General features: G+C 45.1%; 1 long non-coding RNA gene across 1 annotated transcript; it reads left to right on the plus strand.

Moving 5' to 3' along the window:
* Positions 1-388: 388 nt before the first annotated feature.
* On the plus strand, positions 389-11,308 carry LOC310838768. Its single transcript, XR_014561156.1, has 4 exons — positions 389-469; positions 6,380-6,474; positions 6,737-6,818; positions 9,397-11,308. It is a non-coding gene; the product is annotated as an uncharacterized lncRNA (long non-coding RNA).
* Positions 11,309-11,551: the final 243 nt, after the last annotated feature.

An 11,551-nucleotide genomic window follows, 5' to 3' on the forward strand; every position in this document is an offset into this window, starting at 1 on the left:
GCAATCTATGTTGTGTGCACGTTTGGCTTACTATGAAGGTAAAAGATCTAGGGCAAGTTACAGGTCATCAGAACCGTATGCAGAGCATAGAATATTGTTATGCTCACCCCTCTTCTCCACGTGGTGAAAAGTTCCAGGAGTGTGGTACTTGCCCAGGTTCAGTTTGCTTTGGAAGGAAATTACTGGAGACTTATTGATGTTTTGTAATATTTGCATTTACTTATTGATATCTAGTCTGGGCATAGGTGGAGGCACAGTGTAAACCAAACTGGCTCCAGGTTTCATATGCTCTTGGGCAAAACTCTTTTTGTGGGCCCTTCTCCCTCTGAAACTACTTTCTCACTGCAGTTCTCTTCCTCCTCACCACTACTGTTGTCTCCTTTATTGCCAGGCAGAAAGAGGATCAGCAAGCAGGCTGTGGTATCTATTGCTCTTGAGTTTTTCCTACAAAGCACATTTCGAGATTCAGGTGACTTTATATTTCCATGTCCACCTTGTGGGGCCAAAAGCAGCTGGGATAAAATTTTGATTAGGAAAATGTAGGGCAGGGGGAGTTAAACACCCATTCTACCAATGTGGGGCTTCAAATAAATTAGCAGCACCCCACAGCTACAATTCAAAAAGCAACAGGGGGCAGTATCCAACGCACTCATTCCTTTAGCAGGAAGATTTGTACATGTGCAACATAACTACCTACCCACCACTGCCCTGTGCACCCCACCTCAAATTTGCTCTGGAGGGCTGGGGGGTGGGGAATACAGAATATATTAATAAATCTTTGTGCTTGCAGAAGGAGGTACCTAGTGCTACAATGGCTACAAGACAGGAGCTCCAGTCACAGCATTGGAGTAGCCAAGAGGGGGCAGGGAGGGGCAGCTGCCCCCAATCAATAAAAATCAATAAAAAATACATAGCAAACTGAGGCTCTGCCCCCCCTAACAAAAGACCTGTTCCCCCTAACAAAAATCCTCGCTACACCCATGAGTCACAGGTCATTTTAACATGTAACTTTGTTCTCACAACCCTTTGAGGTTGCCTAGGCTGAGGGAGAGCCACTTGCCCAAAGTCTCCAAGTTTGGTATAAAGCTTGAGCAGGGATTCAAAGCACATCTAAACCACAGTGCTCTAGCCACTACATCACATTATATAATTTGTAAAGTATTCCTGGAATAAATTAAGCTGAAGTCACATTGCATTTTGAAGTGTTTTTATCGTTTGACAATCTTCCCCTGCTTCAATTAATGTACATTACAACCACTCACAAGTTATTTCCCCCCCCCCCAATTTTAAATGCCTCTCTCCCACTCTAGCTATTACAGGAGTTGACACCCCCCGACTTGCCTGCTTTGGATAGTGCCCCACATTGCCCTGTGACTAGACACAGACACAATAACAGCACAGTGTGGCTGGTGATAATGTGAAATTTCCCCCCTCCTCTTTCTGCACTCTTCCCATCTCAGTAGGATTTTGTTTGCCACCACCCTCTTCCCTCTAGTCTAGAGAAACCGACAAGGTTAGAGAAAAGGTCTTCTCATTTTGACCATCTGTGACTCTCCCTTTGCCAGTGTTGTACCATCCAGGACTACGTCTCCCATCAGCCCCAGCCATCATTGCCAATAGTTAGGGATGCTGAAAGTTCATAGCACCAGGTTGGCAAAGGCTAATGTAACTTATCAGTGGAACTGGCGAGTTCAAGGGGAAACCTTGTCAATTTAGAGTGCAATCCTATAGATGCAGAACCAAGTTCCCTTGTTTTCCATGGGTATAGGACTGAAGCCATAATATGCCTGTGTCTTTCCTTGAAAAAAGATGGATATGTGAACAACAGTGCTGGTGCACATCAACAACCATTAAGTAGACCTTGCCAATTTCACTGGATTCCAGCAAGGGTTGATGATGCCACTGATGCTCGCAGTCGTGCAAAAGGAGGGGGAAGTAGGAAAGAGAGCCATGCCACACACCTATCCTGTCTAGTCATGTTATATGGGATCAATTTCAATTTCTTACCTCCGAGGATGTGGACAGGCTGCTTGGACGAGTGAAACCAACCACCTGTCTTCTTGATCCTTGTCCATCCTGGCTGATAAAAGCAAGCCGGGAAGCGCTGAGTGATGGGATCCATGGGGTGGTGAATGCTTCCCTCTGCGAGGGAGCCTTCCCAGACCTGCTGAAAGAGGCGGTCATTAAACAGCTTCTTAAAAAAACATCTTTAGACCTGGCCATAATGGCCAACTATCTCCCAGTCTCAAATCATCTATTTTTTTAAAAATAATTTTTATTAACAGACCAATCAAATCAAATCAAATCAAATCACATAAATTCCGAATTACAGAGCCTAATTTTAATTTTTTTTTGGGGGGTACCCATATTTCAAGTTCTGAAAGGGATCCAATCCTCTTGTTGCTGCTGCTTTAAAAGTCCACAAATCTGTCCAAATAATGTTCACAATTCTGTCCAATCCTTTCTTGCTGTTTTCCACATCTCTTCTAGTTGTTTTCATATATTTTTCCTTTCTCTTTGTCTTTGTGGCCTCTGATAGTCTCCATAAGCGGGTTGAAACAAATTTGTATTCCTGTGTGGATTTTTCCGTTCGTCCAAGAGTCATATTTCAGACAGCTACCGTATTTCATCACTTCCATAAAGAAAAACATTCTTGCTGTCTACTCGTTAACTTTTCACAGGTCTGTCCCTCTTTCTCAGTCCTCGAGGAGGTTCTACCAGGAATCCAATATGAAAACAAAGCTTCCTCCTCCCGGTCATGAATCTTTCGACAGGACCTGTCAAAATGGCGACTCCCTTTTTGTTGCTGTGCCATCAAAAGCCCTTGTTCTTTTTCTCGATCTCACAAGCCAAACTTTTGGTAGTAAATCATTTCCACACAGTTTTTAATCATCCTGCTTAGGTTGGTTATGCGACGGTTCTTTTTGGAGAGGGGTTATTGCTTAATCACATAGAAGAAAATAAAAAAAGTTCCCCCCCCCAATCCAGTCCCGCTCCGGCATACTGAACCTAGTGTATTTTCTTCATGTTGTATTCCGTTAAATCCAACCCGTCACTCTCGTTTCACAGAGGTCACTTCAGTTAGCAGTCTTCACTCCCGTTCTTCACTTGAAATATGTGCATTTGCTTCTTTTCCAATTATATATTTTGAGCTGATGCAGCCAGTGCGCTATCAGAGGCAGCGTCTGGGAGAGCGGGACCCCACCCGAGGGCTTTGTGCCTAGTGCCCTCACCCCCTTCTTTCGAATCCGGGGGTGAATTATGGACACAGCAGGCAAGGCAGCGTTCCCCATTCCCTTGGGGCAACGAAGGGAGGCTGCATACTCCCATATCAGCCTCTTAATTACCTCGTGTGGGTCAGAGAGATGTTATTGTCGGCCATCTTCCAATGCGCCCCCTGGCGGCCCCCCCTCAAATCATCTATTCTTGGGCAAGGTGATTGAGAGGGTGGTTGCTGAACAACCCCAAGCACGCCTGGAGGATGTGGACCATTTGGATCCCTTCCAGTCGGGAATCAGGCCTCATCATGGGACTGGTCGATGATCTCTGGCGAGCTAGGGACAAAGGTGAGAGCTGCTTCCTAGTTCTGCTGGATCTTTCAGCGGCCTTTGACACCATCGACCATAACATCCTTCCGGACCGTCTAGAGGGGCTGGGAGCTGGGGGCACTGTTATACAGTGGTTCCGCTCCTTCCTCCTGGGCCATGTCCAGAAAGTGGTGTTGGGGGATGATTGTTCAGACCCCTGGGCTCTCACTTGTGGGGTGCCTCAGGGTTCCGTCCTCTACCCCATGCTTTTTAATATGTATATGAAGCCGCTGGGAGAGATCACCAGGGGGTTTGGGCTGGGTGTTCATCAGTATGCAGATGACACCCAGCTCTACCTCTCTTTTAAATCAGAACCAGTGAAGGCAGTAAAGGTCCTGTGTGAGTGCCTGGAGGCGGTTGGAGGATGGATGGTGGCTAACAGATTGAGGTTGAATCCTGACAAGACAGAAGTACTGTTTTGGGGGGACGGGGCAGGTGGGTGTGGGGGACTCCCTGGTCCTGAATGGGGTAACTGTGCCCCTGAAGGACCAGGTGTGCAGCCTGGGAGTCATTTGGGACTCACAGCTGTCCATGGAGGTGCAGGTTAATTCTGTGTCCAGGGCAGCTGTCTACCAACTCCACCTGGTATGCAGGCTGAGACCCTACCTGCCTGCGGACTGTCTTGCCAGAGTGGGGCATGCTCTAGTTATCTCCCACTTGGACTACTGCAATGTGTTCTACGTGGGGCTACCTTTGAAGGTGACCCGGAAACTGCAATTAATCTAGAATGCGGCAGCTAGACTGGTGACTGGGGGCGGCTGCCAAGACCACATAACACCGGTCCACGTTTCCGAGCACAATTCAAAGTTTTGGTGCTGACCTTTAAAGCCCTAAACGGCCTCGGTCCTGTATACCTGAAGGAGCGTCTCCATCCCCATCATTCAGCCTGAGATCCAGCGCCTAGGGCCTTTTGGTGGTTCCCTCATTGCAAGAAGTGAGGTTACAGGGTACCAGACAGAGGGCCTTCTCGGTAGTGGCGCCTGCTCTGTGGAACACCCTCCCTTCAGATGTGAAGGAAATAAGCAGCTATCTTCTCTTTAAAAGACATCTGAAGGCAGCCCTGTTTAGGGAAGTTTTTAATACTTGATGCTGTATTGTTTTTACCACTTGATTGGGAGCCGCCTGGAGTGGCTGGGGAAACTCCAGGGTATTAATAATAATAATAATAATAATAATAATAATAATAATAATAATTACAGTGGTACTTTGGGTTACATACGCTTCAGGTTACATACGCTACAGGTTACAGACTTCGCTAACCCAGAAATAGTACCTCGGGTTAAGAACTTTGCTTCAGGATGGGAACAGAAATCGTGCTCCAGCAGTGCAGAGCACCATTAGCTAAAGTGCTGCTTCAGGTTAAGAACGGACCTCTGGAACAAATTAAGTACTTAACCCGAGATACCACTGTATTGTCAATTTCTTTGGAAAGATGCAGGAAGTTTGAAATGTTATTTGAAACCCACTTTCCTGTATGGCTGTAAATTGATTAAAAAACCTGATACCGGCACATTTAAAAATGTATTTTTGACTTTCATACAGTGCGAGCAAGATTCAAAAGTGCTTTAAACAGCATTTGTGAAATTGCTTTTCGTATTATGGACTTCACTAGGTCTTTGTCCTAAACAAGGGAGCTGTTGCCTGACACATTGTGAGGAAAATGAGCCTTTGTGCGTAGCTTGTGGTGTTGCATGGGTTCTCTACTCTGTGGAGTGCAAATGCAAGATTCTTACACCAGGGACAAAGGTGTGATGGAATAAGTGCATTCTTTCATTGCTCAAACTAAAAGGCTGCTGTATTTGAACTGGAAACATTACTGAGTTGCTGGCAGGTGAGAGAGGATTTGGCCACTACTTCTCAGCAGGTCTGGGCAAGGTTGGAGAATGCAGTTGCTTATCTCCCCTCACCCATAAACATTCCTTCCTAGTCATTCATCTGTTTGCCAGATAAAGCCCAGCCATTTGAATCACACAGAGAGCAGGAATGGACAAGAATGACAGATGCAGATGATCAGCCCTCCGATTCCATCCTAGATGTCCCACCTGCTGACAAAGCATTGGGAGGTAGGGAAGGTGTTTGTCCTGTTGCTGGGCTGACCCCAGGGAAGGAGAGGCTGATCATTTGCAAGAAATGCAGATAGTATTACTGGGGAATGTGCAAGCTTTTGGGTTTATAAAATCCTTCACTTAAGGTAGCCCAGTAAAAGACAGAAGGCTTCCTACTTTGCCTTCCCCACAATCTCCTTCCCCTTTCCTCTCTGAGGGCTGCTTTGCTTATTGTGATTTTAATTGGTACATGTTTTAGACCTTTGTTGTGTACCTGCTAAAACTGTAGCAATTAAGAGCATACAAAACCCTTGGCAGACTGCCCTGGTATATTTCCTTGGAGTTTAAAAAACTGGCATCAGGTATTACAGCTTTAGATGTAGGTAGCCATGTTGATCAATGGGTGGGAGGAATACCAAAATCACCGTAGAGGAATAAATTTATGAGGGCTAACTAAAATGTCACAAAATTGTGAGCAAGCTGGAGATGGTGTATAAGTGTACATCTTAAAGCTGCAACATGTGAAGTACCCTTCCCAGACATTCTTCAGTTGTCTTCAACACAATCCTCTGTCCAGCACTGTGTTAAGGTTGCAAAATGATAACTGTTCTATGCAACACATTAATTTAATGTGTATGAAAATGTCATACTTTGCATGGAATTTCTAGCTATGTAAGATGGAATCCCTGGTTTAGGAACCCTTAACCAATCCAAGTCTCCGTTGTTTTTGTTTGATCCAACAACCAGCTCATCATTTCAGGAGGTCTCAGCTACACTTAATTCCCATGGACTTAATTCCCAGCCTTTATTCAAGGTTTCTAATGACACAGGAAAATACAGTGGTACCTCAGGATGCGAACGGGATCTGTTCCGGAGCCCTGTTCACATCCTGAATAGAACGTAAGAAGCGACTGCACGTCTGCATGTGCGTGGGTCGCGTTTTGCTGCTTCCCTGCATGCGCGTGGCGTCATTTTGACTGTCTGCGTATGCGCGAGTGGAGAAACCCAGAAGTAATGCGCTCCGTTACTTCCGGGTGGCCGTGGAGCACAACCCAAAAATACTTATCCTGAAGCATATTTATCCCGAGGTATGAGTGTACTGAGAAGGGCCAGTCTATAGATTGTGCAACTCCAAAAAGCTGCAGACACAGTTTGATACCCAGAAAGTTGTCACTTTTTCCTCAAGGTGAGACCTGTTTTACAAGAAGTATGACTCTGAGCACAAAGACACAAGAGCCCAACTAACAACTTGAAGTGGCTAAAATATTTGGTGTGGTGTTGGGTAACCTAAGAAAGGTCCCAATATATTATAGGGAGCCATTGCAAAGGACCAAACCATGTGTGTGCATATTTGTTAATCCATGCTCTAGCCAGCAGAGGTGGATTTAGGGGAGTGCAACTGGTTTGCCCTCACTGGGCCGAGAGGACACCACAGGGTTTGCTGCAACAATGATGAGCAACAGAAGGCAAGAGGTGGGGTGGTGGTGGCAAATTTTGGCCTCACACAGGGCACCGCTTAAATTTTAAAGCCCAAAGTCTGCCACTGTACCCAGTTAGACTACAGTGCTACCTCGGGTTACAGACTCTTCAGGTTACAGACTCCACTAACCCTGAAATAGTACTTCAGGTTAAGAACTTTGCTTCAGGATGAGAACAGAAATCATGCGGTGGTGGCGTGGTGGCAGCGGGAGGCCCCATTAGCTAAAGTGGTACTTCAGGTTAAGAACAGTTTCAGGTTAAGAAGGGGCCTCCAGAACGAATTAAGTTCTTAACCCGAGGTACCACTGTATTAAGCAGGTGTGGAGGGTATCTATTTTTATTATCGCTAAATGGCCTGAGTTGGGATAGTTCTTACTTTCTTGTTCCATTAGGTTTAATTGGATAGGCTATGACTACTGTTAGATAGATCAGGACCCTTAGATTTCATCAGGTTTTTGCATTAGTGGAAACTATTTTGGGGTAGCTCAGCAGACAAAAACCAAAGTGGCAATAAAAATTACACAATTCTAGGGATACCTTTGCCCTTAGACTGCAGTCTGCTGTGCACACAAGTTGTTTCGTTGTAAATCCTGACTCAGCTTAGTGGCCTGGGGTTCTTTGAATCTCTTCTGAAATGTTCCTGGTTAGAAAGACTCAGGTTGCAGAGGTCACAGAGGTAGATCTGCTCTGCTTTTGTCCTAATCTTAATTTTATATGTCCAATGCCTTGCTTTCAAGAATGGGCAGAAGAAGGTAATGATAAAAATGAGGTCGGTTTTTAGGTGTAGGGTGAAAAGAAGTTTCTCAGGCATTTCAGGGGGATTCTCTGCTAATTGTAACGTTGTAAGTAACTGAAAGAAGACAAATGAGCCTACTTTATCCCCTCCTCTTCCACGTGGAGGGACCATGGCACAGTGGTACAACATATATAGTATTTTGCTTGCAGGAGGTCCCAGTTTCAGTCTGTGACATCTTCCATTTAGAGGATCCCAGATCTGCAGCTGGTACAGATATCTGCAGGAAGACTTTGGAGAACTGCTGTCTTTCAGAGGAGGCAATACTGGTCTAGAAGGGCTGGTGGTTGGTTCATACCTGCCTCCTCCGAGTTCATACCTGCCTCCTCCGATAAGCCCATGAAGGGCGGAGGACGGCACAGACAATAGGATTCTGCATGAACAGAATTGATAACGGAATGAGATGTGAGTTTGTTTTCCCATCCTTTCAAGTTTGCCTGATCAGTCATTTCTCTGCTAGAGGTGGGGTTGTATAGCAGAGGCTGTCAGCAACATTCTGCATGTGCAGAAATTGCATAGCCGATTTCCGATACCCCAGCTCAGCTCTGCTCCAGATACTGGAAGTTGAACTCATCCTATAAATATGCACGTATTGCAAAAGCTGAATGTGGCCAGACGTTGTATTTCACCTCTGTGACCGAAGGCAGCAGGTACTGTGTTTGAAACATTTGGCTCTTTAATGTCACACAGTTGTTCCATTAAGAGGGTGCCTTTGTTTATGCTCTGCCCTCTTTTGTATGGCAGGATGTGGGTGGGTAGTGAGCCAGGCCCGGAGATATCTCTTAATGACTCAGAACAATGACCCTCTGAGTATAAACTGGTCGGGCCAGTCCATGGCTGGGCTGTTGTGTGAGAGTTCAAAGGCCCAATTACATGTTAAAAGGAAATACAACCTGGCTACAAAACTTGTCTCCATGCCTTCCAGGGATAACGGCCAGGGATTCCAACAGTTTTAAAACACAGCATGGCAGTTTAATTCCTGACTCCTCTGGAGTTCAGGCTGGTTCGTCGGGCTTGGAGAGAAAAATAATGTTATGAAATAACTCTAGCAAAAGTAACGAGTTGTTCTTATAAGCTGAGAAATCACAGTCTTGGGGATCTACAATAGGGTATTACTCAGAGGGACAGTTGCACACAGTGGCAAGGTTATGTCTACAATGCCGAGATAGGGGTGGGAAATGAAGTGCGGTGGTGTAGTGGTTAAAGTGTTAGACTACAACCTGGGAGACTAGGGTTCAAATCCCCACTCAGCCATGAAGCTCACCGGGTGACCTTGGGCCAATCACTGCTTCTCAGCTTAACCTACCTTACAGGGTTGTTGTAGGGATTAAATGAAGCATAGAAGAACAGTGTACACCACCTTGAGCTTCTTAGAGAAAAAGGTGGGATATAAATGCAATAAATAAATAAATAAGTGACACACAGCCTAGACTTTGGGTACAGACGTCTGTAAATGCAGATAAGACAACTCTCTACTTCTGCATCTCTGCAGTGCAAACCCACATGCCAGCCATTGACAGGTAAGAGTGGCACATGCAACAATTTGGATTTAATAGTGAAAATGCCAAAGAGGACTGCATTGTCACTGTGGCCTTCTGATAACAGCATCCTGCCCACAGCAACGAAGTTCCAGAGTGGCTGAACAAAAACTTCTAAGACAGCAAGTTATAGCCTTCCTTGGGTGTTAAATGTTTGCTCACTGAAATCCAGACACCTGAAGATTTGAGTTCCACAGTCAGAAATGTGGCAGAATTTCAAATATAGTTGATGGAGGCAGCTTGAGGTAATATGGGACACAGGTAAACAAGATGGAAAGTATCCCACATAGACTTCTTTACAATGAAGATTTCTTCAAACAATCAGATTTCACTGTCAGTCCCATCACTGCATCAATTACATACTCAATAAGCAGAGGAGCAAGGATTGCTGCTGTTACTAAAATTTGCCTGGCAACAGGAGGGACTGAATCCTCCCCATCCCTCCATTGGCTGAGAAGGTTATAATATCTCTGGTCTGTTCCTCCAGCTGCTGCGCTCCAGGTGACAGCAGTGGCATCCCAGAGGCCGCATGCTGAGTGAACCTTGCCCCCCACCCCAAGCAAGGCAGAGAGCTTAAAAGCTCTTTCCTTACAGGAAAAACCTTGCTTGCATTGAACTTGCAGGATTTAAACAAGCAAACCTTCAACCTTGTAGTTGTATGGTTGAAATTGCGCAAGTTAAAAGTGTGTAAGATGCAATCCTCCTGTACTACGTAGCATTCATGTAGTGCTATCTCTATAGTTCTTACAGCAACCTTCTGAGGAGCCCTAGTATCTTTTTCTAAGGAGCTGCAGATGAGTGGCTGAGGTTAGGAGACTGGTGTTTTGCACAACACTTTTAAAAGTGTTTGTGGAGGGATTTGACGAGAAGACTTTCCATGTATATGTTTTGATCAGATGCTCCAGTGATAGCAATTGTGTAAGACTAAGCTAAACTTTTAGTTTATAGAGCATAGCATCGTGACAGCACAGGAAATCCTGTGATGCGACAGTGGTTCAACTAGCAATGGTACCAAGTAGAAAATAAAATGATAATTGCCTTGATATATGATTATGAGATTATAGTGTGTATTGGCTGACCAGTAAAGTCACACATCCCAGAGATAATGGACACTATCCTACATGAACAAAGTAGAAAAAGAGATAAGCTGACCACAGGATGTCTTGCCAGGACTATGCCACCAGTGTCAGGAACTTGAATAGCACCTGCTGTTCTGATGCATGCTTGTAAAAATTCCCTTTGCTTGTAGTTGGTTTGGGTTTTGAGTAAATGAAATGGGTTCATGCATTTTCAATGGCATTGTGCATGAAAAATTAATATGTATTTGCTTAATACGCACAGTTGAGTTGGACCTATGTTTTTGTCATTGATAACTTCATGTATTGTTCAAAACATGGGGGTATGGTTTATAACTTTACATGTGAATGATATGTGGTTCAGAACATGCAATTGAATATGTATTATTACGGTGTGTGCTTATGGAAGCTTCCATATGTGAAGGTATGTTCTTTGCAAGGGTGTACATTGTTGCCTGGTGCATCACTGTAAGCCTTGCTATCTGTGTAGCGTATCAGTGGCCCTGGGGGCCTAAGTGATGTGCAGTGTCCTCAATTTCATGGTAGGTTACTGCCAGGAAAGCTAGGAGAAGTCAGATAGTGGAGAAGGAGAACTTTCCTTCAGTATGAGCTCTTCCTTCGCTGTCGCCTTTCAGAAACACTGAGAAGCAGTTGGGACGCTTCATAAAACCGGAAGGGGCACTCTGTTCTGAGGTTTCCACAGTGATTGGTCATCATTAGCTGGTGGACTCTCCGCTGGAGGTTTGTAAGCAGAGGTTGGATGGCCCTCTGTCATGGATGCTTTAGTTGACATTCCTGCTTTGCAGGGGGTTAGACTAGATGGCCCTCAGGGTCCCTTCCAACTCTACAAGCTAATGATTCTAGAGTGTTCCCATCTGCCCACCAGCTGTTCTGAATGGCAGCAGAGGAGAAGAAAACCTCTGCTCTTCAGATGAACTAAAGGTAGAGGGTGCAGAATTTGTTGACAACCTAGAAAGAGATCAACAGGAAGAGAAAGTCAGAGAGGGAGAGCTGTAATTAAGGAGCCATGATC

Source organism: Podarcis gaigeae, assembly GCF_964106915.1.
Source record: "Podarcis gaigeae genome assembly, chromosome: 2".
NCBI lineage: Eukaryota > Metazoa > Chordata > Lepidosauria > Squamata > Lacertidae > Podarcis > Podarcis gaigeae.